General features: G+C 40.0%; 1 long non-coding RNA gene across 2 annotated transcripts in view; it reads left to right on the plus strand.

Annotated features, from left to right (window-relative positions):
• The first annotated feature begins 2,245 nt into the window (after positions 1-2,245).
• LOC112059427 (uncharacterized) overlaps positions 2,246-13,057 on the plus strand; it is an 87,977-nt gene continuing 77,165 nt past the window's right edge. For both annotated transcript variants that reach the window (XR_002888724.3, XR_010602221.1), the window contains exon 1: positions 2,246-2,384. This is a non-coding gene — a long non-coding RNA (uncharacterized LOC112059427). The remainder of the gene's footprint in view (positions 2,385-13,057) is intronic.

Genomic DNA, 13,057 nt, shown 5'->3' on the forward strand with positions numbered 1-13,057 from the left:
CCCCTGATGCCACTCTACCCTTTACTTAATAATCACTTAACACTGTAAATGTCGAGCTGTTTTCACCAACTCCATACTTTTTTGCCATCTTGTGTTATGGCTATTTCTTAAGACACACAAAACACTTTCAGATTTCATTATTAGCCTGCTGTGAGCTTAGAGTCTGATGCGAGGGTAAAATCCTGGCCTTGTTGAATTTGGGGAGTGTTTTACCATTGACTTCAGTGTGGCCAGTATTTCATCCAAAGATGATAGTGGCTTAGTCAGGTTTCCTAACAGAGCTTAGAAAGGGCAAAAGCAGTAACCCAACTGGAAAAGCAGTGGAGTTGGCAGGCCTGCTGTGATCATCTTACCTAACTCAGAACCATTACTATGTCTTAAATGCTTCAACCAACATATAGCACCATCCCCACCTAAGCTGTTCAAAAATTTGCCATATGCACATTTTACAGAAATCTGTAAACTGTCTTATCTCCATAACATATGAATTTAGGCTGCCTTATGTTGGCCACAGTTTACTTTGACTGTCAATATATTGTGTAGTACACACTGGATTCCTTTTTTTCCTGGCTATTCTGAATTAAATAAACCAAGACTCAACACATGTCTTAAAACCACAATAGTTTATTTATATAAAGAACGACAGCCCATCAAACTTTCCACAGGAATTCAAAAAATTCATCAGGGACTCAAAGCCTTTACTTTGTTTCCATTCATATAATTTTGGTTTTGGCTTACCACAATATTCAGTTCAAAAGAATATCCTTTGCATTTAAAGTAAACAATGATTGTTATACAAAGACTTTTAATTTTTCTTCTCCTGTCCTTTACCACGTTCTTTCCTTATTCCAATGAGCTGCTCAGCTCATATTATGTCCATTTGATATGAGATACAGTATCTGCTTTTCTAATTCATCTTTTTTTTCATACAAACCAGATCAAGTTATTACATTTTTAATTACTTAACCTCTAAAGTTTCCTGAATGTTCTACTTTTATTTTTTTCATGAAGCCTTAAAATTAGATAGAAAGCAGGAGAAAACAATACAATTAAACTGAAATGTGCCCTGGTTTGAAAAAAAGAAACACAATGAATACAGATAATAGGAAATAGAAAAGCCTTTGCTTCTGGATCCCTGGTTCTGATCCAAGGCAAAGTCACATTCATGAAAGTGTGTTTGATGGGCTTAGCCTAATTAATAGTAGAATTTTGTCCATAACACAAAAACCACTGTATAATCTGGGAACATTATACTCAGTTCTCATTTAGCACTTCACAAACATTGGGTCAATTTCATGCCTGGGGTAAATCCATTGAAATCCATAAATTTGGCCAAATGTATAATTAATTGGCAAGTATACAAGTGTTTGGCAAGAATATATATATATTCAAGAAACAGTATGCAGCACTGCTATGCATGTGATAAATTGCAGAATTATGTGACAAATTGCCTTTATCAGGGACTTCATTATGCCAATAAAATATTTTAAAAGGTTTTGAAATAAACTTGCTCTAAAATATATGGCTTCTGGAGAATTCTTGACAGAGTGGTCTGATACAAAGGTATTATTGGCTTTTGAGTGACTTGCTTAACTCAGTCATGGCTTTGCCATTCATATGTAGTGTGGTCATTGCATACTCAGTCTGATAGAACATTTATACCACACTATCATGTGTGCAGGTCTGTCTCTAGATCTAGCTACACAGTTAGTGCCTGATCCAATTCCCATAAAAGTCAATAAAAAGACTTCATGTATGGCCCCTGGCATCCAGCTCTGTCTCACCATTGCAGAGTGGACCCACATTGCTTCTGCTGCCAAGTAGCCCTCCACGACTGCAAAAGAGGGGGCTGAATAAATCAGCCCAGAGCCATTGGCCCACACAAAGCTGTGATGATTTTGGGAATCTGCCTGTACAATTAATGAATTCTGTGTGAGATTATGAACTCTCTGGATGTATTTTCACTAATCTGCAAACTCCATTTTAAATGTAGGGTCTAATTGTCTTCTCTCATGTACTTTTGTTTGCCTCTATATTGGACTGAAATTTCAAAGGTGGGTGGCAAATGGCTAAGAAAAGAGGGTCATTTAGTTATATGCACAACCACAGAAAAGTAATCACTAAGCAAAAAGCTGGTCCCTGCCCGGAACTGGTTGAGCAGGAAAGAAGTTGCCTAGCAATGAGGTCACCTACTGGGACTGATAAGGAGGTCACTTGATAGAGGGTCTGGAAATTTACAAATGGTCAGGAGCTGATCTGTTCAGGCTCTTTGGCCATTTTCACCTGCTCAAGTTGAGAGGAGTTGCATGTAGGAGTCTGATGAGGCAGGAGGGAACACTCCTTCATGAACACAGATGGGCTCCCAAGGGATACCCAAGACAAGGGTGAGATAAAGAGGGGCATTGCATTTTGGATGTTTGTTGTTTTCTAAATGAGCTGTACTTTCTTGTTCCTTATCTGTAAAGGAAAAGAGCAATGGTGTTCAAATTCTGTGCAAATCCTCTCAATATGTGTGTTTCACGCTTTACACCTGGCAATCCCCTTGAGAGAATTAATGTGTAATCCAGATAGCTCACACCTGTGGTAGGATTCTGGAAGAAGGTGTGTTTAAGCTAGTGGGCTATCTTGGGGGCCAGCACTGGTATTGGGGACCTAAGGCAGGCAGGCTGGGGGGCTCCATTTCTGTAAGGGGTACCAGAGAGAGTCAGTGACCAGGAAATGTGCCCGAGAGGCAAAGGAAGGCTCTCGTGTGCTCTTAGGGTAGAATTCATACTGGCACAATTTAAGAACTGTGCTGGGACTACATGAGTAATGGCTTTGCCACGAGCCTTGAGTAAGAGGCAGTGAATAGATGCATTGCCCCAAAAGCAGACCAGGAACCAAACAAATTGACTCACAATCTGGCTCCTGGTTCCCCCTTTGCTTGTGTGGGATATTGAGGGGAAGTCATCTGTGCCAGCCCTATATGTGCTAAATTGCTTCCTATTCATGGCTGACTCAACTGACCTGGCCAGTGTTTAGGAAGCAGAGCCAATGGGCCACTCATTCCCCAGCCCAATATGCTGACTCCTTGTCTGCCCTTGGGCAGAAGAAGTAGTAGCCACAGAGGCTGTGCCTCACCCCCACCCCCACTGCTAATTATGATACGGGTAAGCAGTGTAGAAGAGTAAGGGTGCATAGCATCTCCCCTTACTCTCCTGCATGGTTGCAAAGGGCAAGTAACAGTCTCATGCTAAATACCAACAATTTTCTAAATTCTATTTACACAATACATTTTATGTGCAATAAGGCATTAAAAAGCAGAGTCCAGTTCTCAACTTTGTGCTTTGTTCTTTTTCTCCAACTAGCTAATTATTAAAATGTTTATCTGTAAAGAGACAAAAACTTCCTGACTCAATCACAGTTTATCTTTTTCTACTTGCTGACTGAAGCCTTAATTCCATGTTTGTGATGTTTGCAGGTATAACTATTCACCTACAGTAAGTACAGATTGTGATACTGTAAAATAATTTGAAAAGTAATAACAGAGTAGAAAGATTGCAAGTTATTTAGGGCAGGTAACACCTCTTTATACTTGTCTGTAAAGTTCCTAGCTGACTCTGGAGCACCACAAATAAAATTAAAGATGATAATAATAATATCAATAATTTAATAAAAGTTTCCTTATGCATAGACACTGATATTTTGAATTTAGAAAGGAAGCAAGAATACATTCTTCTGCAGTTTGCACTTATATTATTTTCTATGTGCAGTCCTATTTCTGACAATAAAGTACCTTTAATCAGTGTGTCCATAGCCCTGTTTTCAGTGGGTGACTCACTGCATTACATTTTCAAAAAACTAAAGACAAATAAAAAATGTTCAAAGACTTAAGGTATCTTTTCAAAATGGTGCATTGGAGGCACACACAAATCCCATTCACAAACAGGCCAGGTAATGTGATTTGTGCCTGTACTGTACCGCCCATCCTCCCATGTATAATTTTGAGGAAAAAAACCCCCAACACTTAAGCCTTAAATACCTTATTTTGCCTTCTTTCTTTCCTTTGACATTTTCCTACAGCTTACATCAAAGTTAATGTATGAGAAATGAAAGAGCACTGGGATTTTTTCTCATGTACAAGATTCATCTTTATCAGATCAGCCACAATTGAGCATTCAGGTCTTACACTGCTTTTGTAATATGTTTATGATGAATCCAAGTTAAAGCCTTGTAGGCAAACTTATTCAGAAAGACAAGTGGAAATTTAAGACATTCATTCATCCATAGAATCATCAGCACCCCCGGCAAAGCCAGGCTGCTGAGTAATATGGACTTTTGCAAACAGGCAGGTAAAGAATCTCAGGTACTCCTGGCCGCACTGTCAATGCTTCCTGGGCCCTGGAACAGTTATGTGTACTAGTGTGCGTATGTAGACTTGCTTGTATTTAGTTTATTTTACCTTAGTTCTTTAATAATGCTTACTTTTCAGGCAGTAAAACATATACATCCTGTCTCAGAAACAAAGCTTTGTTTCAATCAGTTCATTATTTATTTATTTATTTTAGGTCCTATCCACACTTGGGGTAATGGTTCATCAGTTTGTACCAGCAATGATGGGCCTTAGGCTAATGCAAATTGAATGTTAACTGCTTCCATCCTGGACCAGTTTTCAGTAGCTAGTACTCATGCCTCATGGGCAAAACTCTGGATAGGGAGATCTATGACATCAAAGTCTTTTAAAAATATAGAGCAGGGAGGACTAGATAGCCCTGGGGACTTGTAATAGTGAAAGGCTCTGTATCCTATTACCAGTTCCTTGACCTAGCTAAGAGGACACCCTCCTGGGCTGTCATTCTGGCACCTCTCATTGACATAAAATTAAAAAAAGAATCCATGTATTAGAAATCTAAGGCCAAGATGATCAAATTATCTAATTTTAGAACATTTGCCTAAACTGATCAGGGAGGCTTTTCTTAGGAAACTAGTCCATTAAAAAAATACACTGAATGTGGAGATGATCAACAGCTCTTTGTAGATTTCATGCATGATTCACCAAAGAGTCAAAAGAGTTTTCAAAATGATATTTTATAATAAAAGTCTCTCTCTGCAAACAGATCATGGGACAAATTCCAAGAGGCTATAAGACAGCTCTGTTGTCTTTGATGGAGCTGCCCCAGTTTACTTAAGCAGAGAATTTGGCCCGTTGTTAGCCAAAGCTGCAGAGAGCTGCAAAAGAGTAGAGACCATTTGCAGTCCTGAAAGAGTCCTAGCCCCTTTTGTTATCAGAGGAGAAGGCACAGAAGATGGGCTTACTCCTGCTTGAGCATGTCCAAATGCTGTCTTTTCTATTTCACTGTGGAAATGATTGAGAAAAGCTGTAGAGAAACAGAGACGCCAGGGCTGTCAATCTAGCACTTTTCACAAGTGCTCTATTCAATTTAAAAATTTAGAAAGAAAAAATAATAATAATGAAAAGAACAGAAGCCTTGGGAGAACCGTTGAAATTTTTATCTGAGCTTTGCAGTATTTTTCCTTCTAATGTCCATAACAAGCAGGCATAAAGGACATTTACATCAGCCTGTGAAATATGATATTTATTAACATACCATATGATGGGTGTCAGATTGGGTGAATCAACAGCAAAGAACTTGTCCCATACCTTTCGTGAGTTAAAAAGATAGCTTAAACTGTTAAATATTTTTTCTAAATATAGATAATTATTGTATTAACAAATTAAGAAAAAAGATTGAGAAAGTCGTGGGGGAGGGGAAAATGGAAAGCTATTTTTGCAGCCTGTAAAAGAAAACTGAATAGAACAACTGCAAGCACTGCTGGCATGTGAAAAGGAAGCATTTCTTAACAGGAAACAGTGTAAAAGTCAGTGAGTCAGAAACTTTGTCATGGGATTTAGGTTTTGCATATATATCATTATTTTGTATGTAAAACAGTCTTGTAAAGGACCATGATATACCCACAGTTTCACCTTGTAAGTCACATGTTTACTCAAATCATGCGTTATCTCAGTGTCTGGTTTTTAGTACCTCAAAAATCAGTGAGCATCATTACATCAAATTACTATAAAAGGTCCTAGATGAAATGATTTTGATCTGTTATGCTCATTCCAAACTGGATTTCTGTTCACGTTACATAATCACTGCATTTGGCACAGTACCAGCCATAGCCTTTGAAACAGTCTAAGGATTAAAGAAGTATGAAGACTGCATTGCTCATACAAATATAAAGAGAGCACTAGAAATATATTTCCAGGATAATATGAAATTTTCCTCTCCTTCACTGTAAGCTCAAGTCTGACACAGAGCTAGATGTTTATTAGCTAGGATGGAAAACGAAGCAATTGACAGAGATTTTCCATTTGACGTTGACACCGTGGCTGGCTGGATACTATGAAGAAAGTGAACTGCTCCAAGTAGCTGAAAAATCAATTTGTCAAATTTTGCCTTGTGCACAAAGCCTGTTGATTTCGGTAGACTCTGTACACATGTTTCTAAGGCCCAAATCTGGTCTAAAACTTATCCAATTTTGTTAAATCCACAGGAGCTGTAGTAAACACACAGAGGGTAGGTGGGAGAATTTTCCAAAAATATTTCTTACCAAAAAAAGATTTTAAAAAGAGAAACCAATAAATAAATATAGTGGTGATGGGATGTAGAAAACAGTGATTTTAACTTAACTCGTTGTCTTCAGCCTCAGCAGCTTCGACAGCAGTCCCCAGATACAGAGATGGGGGACAAGGCATTGGGTAGAGATAAGAGGGCAATGGAGCAGAGACTGAGGACAGCAAGAGTAGCATGCACATGGGCAGAGAGGCTATGCATGCTTGTGTGAGAGTTCACATCTGGTCCTAGGGGTGCACCACATGAGTGGTAAGGAGGTGCTGTGTGTAGGAAGAGCCAAATGGTGGGTAGGTGAAGGGTTTCAATTAGTGGTTCTGCCGTCATTCTTAGGCAGTGATACTCCTCTAGGTATTTCCCACATTTAATGGGGGAATTGGCTTTAACCCCACTGAAGACCTTCTGTGGGGGAAGCAAACTGTGAAGGGACCATTTCCTGCTTTTTAAGCCCCACCTGATGGGGCCTGTAAGCACTGGTCTTTCTCTGCTCATGGGAGCAGATGAGCAATTTGTAGGACATCAGGTGCAGGGCTTTCAAACAAGCTCATTTGTATTTTCTCCCACGCTGCCCCTCTTGCTTTGGAGGAGCTCACTACAAAGCTTTCTCGTTGCCTTCCTTCAAATACCATGGTAAAACTCTCCTTTGCTATGATATCTATGAAAAAACTTGATAATGGTTAGGCAGCTTGTGTGCTGAGGGCACAGTCTGCCATACTGACCAATATTGTCTCATTGTTTCCTTGTCCACCCCATCTTTCTGTCTGTAGCTACCTGTTTTCTCTTCTCTTCCACTGAGATTGTAAGCTCTTTGTTCTACTGCATCTACCACAATGGGGTTCTGGGCCATCACGGGCACTACCACAATACAAATAAAAAATAATAAGATTAAGAAAAGGCTTGAGCTCTGTTGACCTCCACACCCTGATGTTAAATCCTTACCAATTGAAGCTATATGAAATAACAGAATAGTGGGTACTCACTGTGTGTGGACTGAGGAAGCAGTCCCTGTGCTGCACTGCAATTTTCCCGGTCCTGATAAACCCATGAAAAGGAGTAGGGAAGCTCTCTATTCCCCCACTTGCATCCTGTACAACCACATTAGGATCAGGCAGAATGAAGTTCAAATAGAAGAGGGTTTCTCTGATGAGTGAAAGAATCCAAACATATCGTGTTTTTTCCCTCCCCCCATCTATATGGATACACTGTCAAGGGTCATAGTCTAAAAAATGGTCTTACCTTGTCGGTTGTACTGTACTGAAGATCTCCCATACAGGAACCCCACCATAAATTCCTATTTCCAATACGTTCATATTGCAAACACTATTTTTTTTAAATAAAGCTGTTGTGCAGCTTGCGTCAGTAAATAAATAGGAGCACAGGGTAAAATTTTCCAAAAAGCCTGTATGTGTACATAGCCTGCAGCAGTGAGCCTCACAGCTTGGTTCAACAAATTTGGGTTAGTGAGGCTCACACTAGTGCTCTAAAAATAGCCGTGTAGACAGGGCCGCCCCAAGCAGTCAAACAAACAAACAAAAAACCCCAAAAATCCAAAAAAAAAGCCGCGATCGCGATCTGCGGCGGCAATTCGGTGGGAGGTCCTTCGCTCCAAGCAGGAGTGAGGGACCGTTCGCCGAATTGCCGCCGAACAGTTGGACGTGCCGCCCCTCTCTGAAGTGGCCGTCCTAAGCACCTGCTTGGTAAGCTGGTGCCTGGAGCTGGCCCTGTGTGTAGACAGCACTTGGAAGTTGCCGCTCAGGCTAGAGCTTTGGCTCTGAAGCCCAGCCGCAGGGCTCCAGAGCCCAAGCTCCAGTTGTTGACGCAGGCTAGAAGACTCGCTGCTGTGGACTGTGTAGACATACTCAAGTGACTTAGAAGCACCATTTATGCTAATGCTTCAGGAGAATTCAGTGAAGTCTTTGTGAGACTTGTGTACAGGCTAGGTCTAGTAGATTGGTATCTAGAATAAGTTGAGAAGAAGAGACAGGGTAGAAAGGACAGATGGATAGCGACCAGGGCTCGTATTACTCCTTCCTCCAGTATATGGATAACTGCCATTGAAATCAGTGGGTATTACCCTTATCCTGCAGCGGAAGAATGGAAACAAGGAGATTGACCTGGATCCAATTCTGCCAATGTTACATATGTTGAGTATAACCCTCCTCTGCAAGTAGCCTAATTAACTTAAATAGGGCTATTCATGATAATACTTAACATAAGAGTGGCAGAATCTGGCCCCTGTGTTGAATAGTATGTGCATTCTCAGGGACACAGGAACCCAGGAATTGCTATACCAGTCCTGCTTCTATTAAATCCAATAGGAGTTTTGCCATTGATTTCAGTGGGATCAGGACTGGGGTCCCAGCGAAACTGTTTCTTGGAAGCAGAGTAAAAGGGACCTTAGCATTTTAGAGTGCCAAGGTCTAGCTGAGGGGCTCTGATAGTTTTCATTTTATAACATTTTTGAACTGTAGGTAGCAGTTGCAATCAGCTGGGGCTGGTGGGCTCTCATCAGCTGGGACTGTTGGGCTCTCAATCCTTAGGTTCATTCAGCACTTAGCCCTGAGGCAGATCTTTCTTGCTTGATACTCTTCAGTTGTAGAAATTTATCCCGGAGGAGAGCACTGGAATGTCTCAGTTACTGTGATCAGGGCCTGGCGTTAGTCTCATTTATTTCAGCTGGCCTATTTTACCACTTCCCCCTACTCGCTGTTATATTGCCTAACATTTTTGTGTTCTCCTTTTCTCTTATTAGTTAGTGGTGCGGTGGCTTGCTTGGTGGCTATTCATTTTGTCCATGTGTCATAGTGTTTGTCATTGTCTGACTGTGCATCGGCTAGTTCCTTTGTAATTTTTTTATTTTGTGTTTTGTTCTTATTGTACCACACATAGATACCTTGCCATAGCCAACTTAAAAATAGATTAAATAAGCAAATATTCCTAAAGTATAAAATATGGATCAACAAACCAGTTCAGATGAATTAAGAACTGAGGCAAACCATCAACTAAACTTGAAGTGAACCTTAAATGAGGTTTCAAAATGTTTTGTTAACTTTTTTCTTGATTTTTATGCATTTTGCAGGTTTCAGATAAATGCTGCAGTGCCATAATAAGGTGTCACAGGCTGATCTCTCAGTAATACCAAAAGCCTTGCAAGAAAATCTGTTCTCATGAGATTTCCAGCCCTCTTTTGCAGAACCAAGTAATTGAGATTATTCAGCTAAGCATCTGAGTTTGTAGAACTTGCACTCCAAAACTTTTACACATTTCACTGATAATAACATTGTTGTTCAGGAAAATAAAGAAAAACAATGAACAGTTATCTTAAGTCAAACAAAATGTATGTATCTCAGCCTTCTACTTCCTCTTTGTATCAAATGACTAAATTTTGTACAAACCAAAATCTATAATGCGTTTAGTTCACCATGTTGGTACTCCAGTTTTATGCCAACATACCTTCACTGATATCAGTGGAGTTTACTAGTGTTACACTGCAGCAACACAGTGGTGAACCAGGCCCAGTTTGCTTGGCTGTTATTTTACAACTAAACTCCTGTGCCACAATGCTAGTAAGATTTCCTGAAGAAATCTCCACAAAGAAAATGTTTTTATTAATTGAGCTTGAATAACATAATTTTGTGTAAGCATTTGTTTTAAACAGAACTTAAAACTAATTTCTTCTTTTAAGAAGGTACATTATGTATAGGTCAACATAAAAGCTGCTGTCAAACTTTGTGAAAACCTAATTCTTTGTCAGTCAGACTCCATTCATGCTCAGAATAGAATACTAATCGTTTTTGCCTGCAGAGACGCTTGAGGATTTGGTACTTATAGAAAACTAGATCTTAAAAAAAGCTAAAATCAGACTCCTTCCTTTTTCCACTTAGCTCAAGATCTCTCTTTCAGATTCAAAGCAAAACAAAAAATCTATTTTTTTATTTATATTTTATTAAATTACAAAACCAAGATTCACTTGCCTCTTACAATACATATGGAACAACAAAATAAAATATAAAAATAAATCCCAATTAGATTTGCAAATTATGCCTAATTTCTCAATAAGTTAGTAATTCATGTATCAAATCCTAAAACACTATTTCCCCATTGTACATCCATACCATCAAGCTATTCCCCTATGTAAAACTTCTGGCAGGTGGTGTTGGCAGGAACAAGCACAGTGTCAAATAACTTAGCGTCCCTCTTAAAATTAAGAAACACTACCAACTTGAGCCCATACCCAGACTTTCTGTGATCACTAAATATCTTCCCTGGGTGTTCTTCATAGACAATACTTCCCCACATGTAAGAACTTAGTCTGCATATGAAAGAAAGAAAACCTTATTGGGGAAAAGGGTACACTGCATCAACTTCATAATACGATAAATAAAACACTCTCCCAGAGCAGCTTTGGCATGAGTCCATTAATTTGGTTCCCCGCATATGTGCGAACGTCCAATAAGCAAATCCCCCCTTATCACATGCTTCCCCATCCAAGAAACACCACTCATTGTTTGGTGCCAGTCGGTAGCATAGTCCCAGAGTCATGAGGTGACTTGTGCGGACCTGCGTCCAGATTCTTGTAAAGTTCTCCCTGGTCCTGGCCTGAGGTTCTATCATCTAATCCAGCTATAGCAATTTCAGTTTTATTTGTTGGCTGGGTAAGAGGGGCCTGTCCAGAGTTCACTCAGCTTTACTGCTGTCTTTTGCAACTTTAGCTAAGAACCTTCTCTACATTGCACCTCATTGAATAGCCACCTCTACATCTTCAACAGTCCTCAGTTCTACCACCCAACCAAATCTGTGTTTGAGTACAATTATGGTGATTCCCAAAGTGTCACTGGAGGAATTCTGGGTAGATAGCTTGGGCTAATGAAGCTCTCTGTGTCTGTGCTTCCCTGTCTACCAATAGATTGGAGGAAGAATGCTCCTTCCACTCTGGATCTTCTATGGATCTGGAGTTCTGGGTAACCAGCTTAAGCAGATAAAGCAGCAATGTGGCCATTTTCCTTCTTTTAACCAATAAATGAGAGCAGAGAGCTCCTTACTGTCTAGAGCTTCAGGCCATATGGAGCCACCATTTTTTATTTTGTGTAACTATATTCACTATGAATACTGAATGAGTTTAGGACAAAAGACATACTCTTATTGTGGCCTCTTCTTGATCACTGCTACAGATAACATAAAAGTCATAAGTTAGATCAGTTAATGACAAGGGTTCAAATTCAGTACTGTACATTTAAGTGATGTCTGAAATAGATGATATAGCAGTGAGACTTACAGAGAACAATAATAATGGTCCATATTCTGAGCGCCCCTGAGACCTGGAAACTCTTACTGAAGTTAAAGGGATCAACTAGTCCATGGAGGTACAATCCATAGTAAGGGTGGTATAGAGCTGCACCTTCGCTGGGGGAAGTTGGGATAGAATTCTGTTTGAGGTAGGACACTCCCCAAATCCCTGGAATACAGGGAGAGAAATTTTGCTGTTACATCACTTAAGGGGTTCAGCTTATTTGCCAGTCCCATTCTATAGGCCAGTCAGCCGAGCGGGGATTGGAGAGCAAGACTATGTCCCCTCATCCTTACTGCCTCCTTTGTGGCAATGTGCATGCCCGAGGTGGAAGAGAGAGAACAGTTTCTTCCTTTCCTTGAATACAGGGACTACAATTGTGCCAGGGCCTTAGGTGGGCTGAACAAAGGGGAGGACTCCTTGAACCCTCTCCAGAACTCATTTCCCCTTATTGCACACCTACAGAAGGGCTGATGTGGTGAAGCAAAATGGACTTGTGGACACTGACCCCCTGAATGGGGATGCAGGAGACCTGGATTTAGTTCCCTGCTCAGCAACCGGCTTCCTGAGTGACCTTGGGCAAGTCTTTTAATCTCTTTCTGCCTCAGTTACCCATCTGTAAAATTGGGATATGAAATTTCCATTCTCCCATCCATTGTATTTCTTGTCTATTTTAATAAGCTTTTGGAGACAGGCTCTGTGTCTTGCGATGTTTATACAATGCCTAGTGCAATGATACCCGGATCTCAGTTGGGGCTTTTAGGTGCTACCGTATTATAAATAATAACTATCTGCCCCCAAATATGTATTATTGGGACGTCAGTGGCCCCATATATTTATATTATTATTGCGGGTGCTTATCACCTCTGAGGATTTGTCTTCTGTTCTCCTAAAGCTTAGAAAAAGAGAGCTTGTAATATGTTTGTAACTGTAGCATACAAATGATCTAATCTGGCCTTTTGAAAGAATAATAAATACTGCTAATAAGTCTGAACATATAAACTGCCTCCCCATAGAGGCACTGCGGGTTGCTGCACAATAAAAACATTATAAAAAAACCCCAACAAAAATATTTTAATAAAAAACATTCTCTTCAAACAAAAAGAACAAAATCCATGTGTCAGCCACATTTATGTCTTACTGCTTGTATACATTT

The sequence above is a fragment of the Chrysemys picta genome, chromosome 6, assembly GCF_011386835.1.
Source record: "Chrysemys picta bellii isolate R12L10 chromosome 6, ASM1138683v2, whole genome shotgun sequence".
Taxonomy (NCBI): domain Eukaryota; kingdom Metazoa; phylum Chordata; order Testudines; family Emydidae; genus Chrysemys; species Chrysemys picta.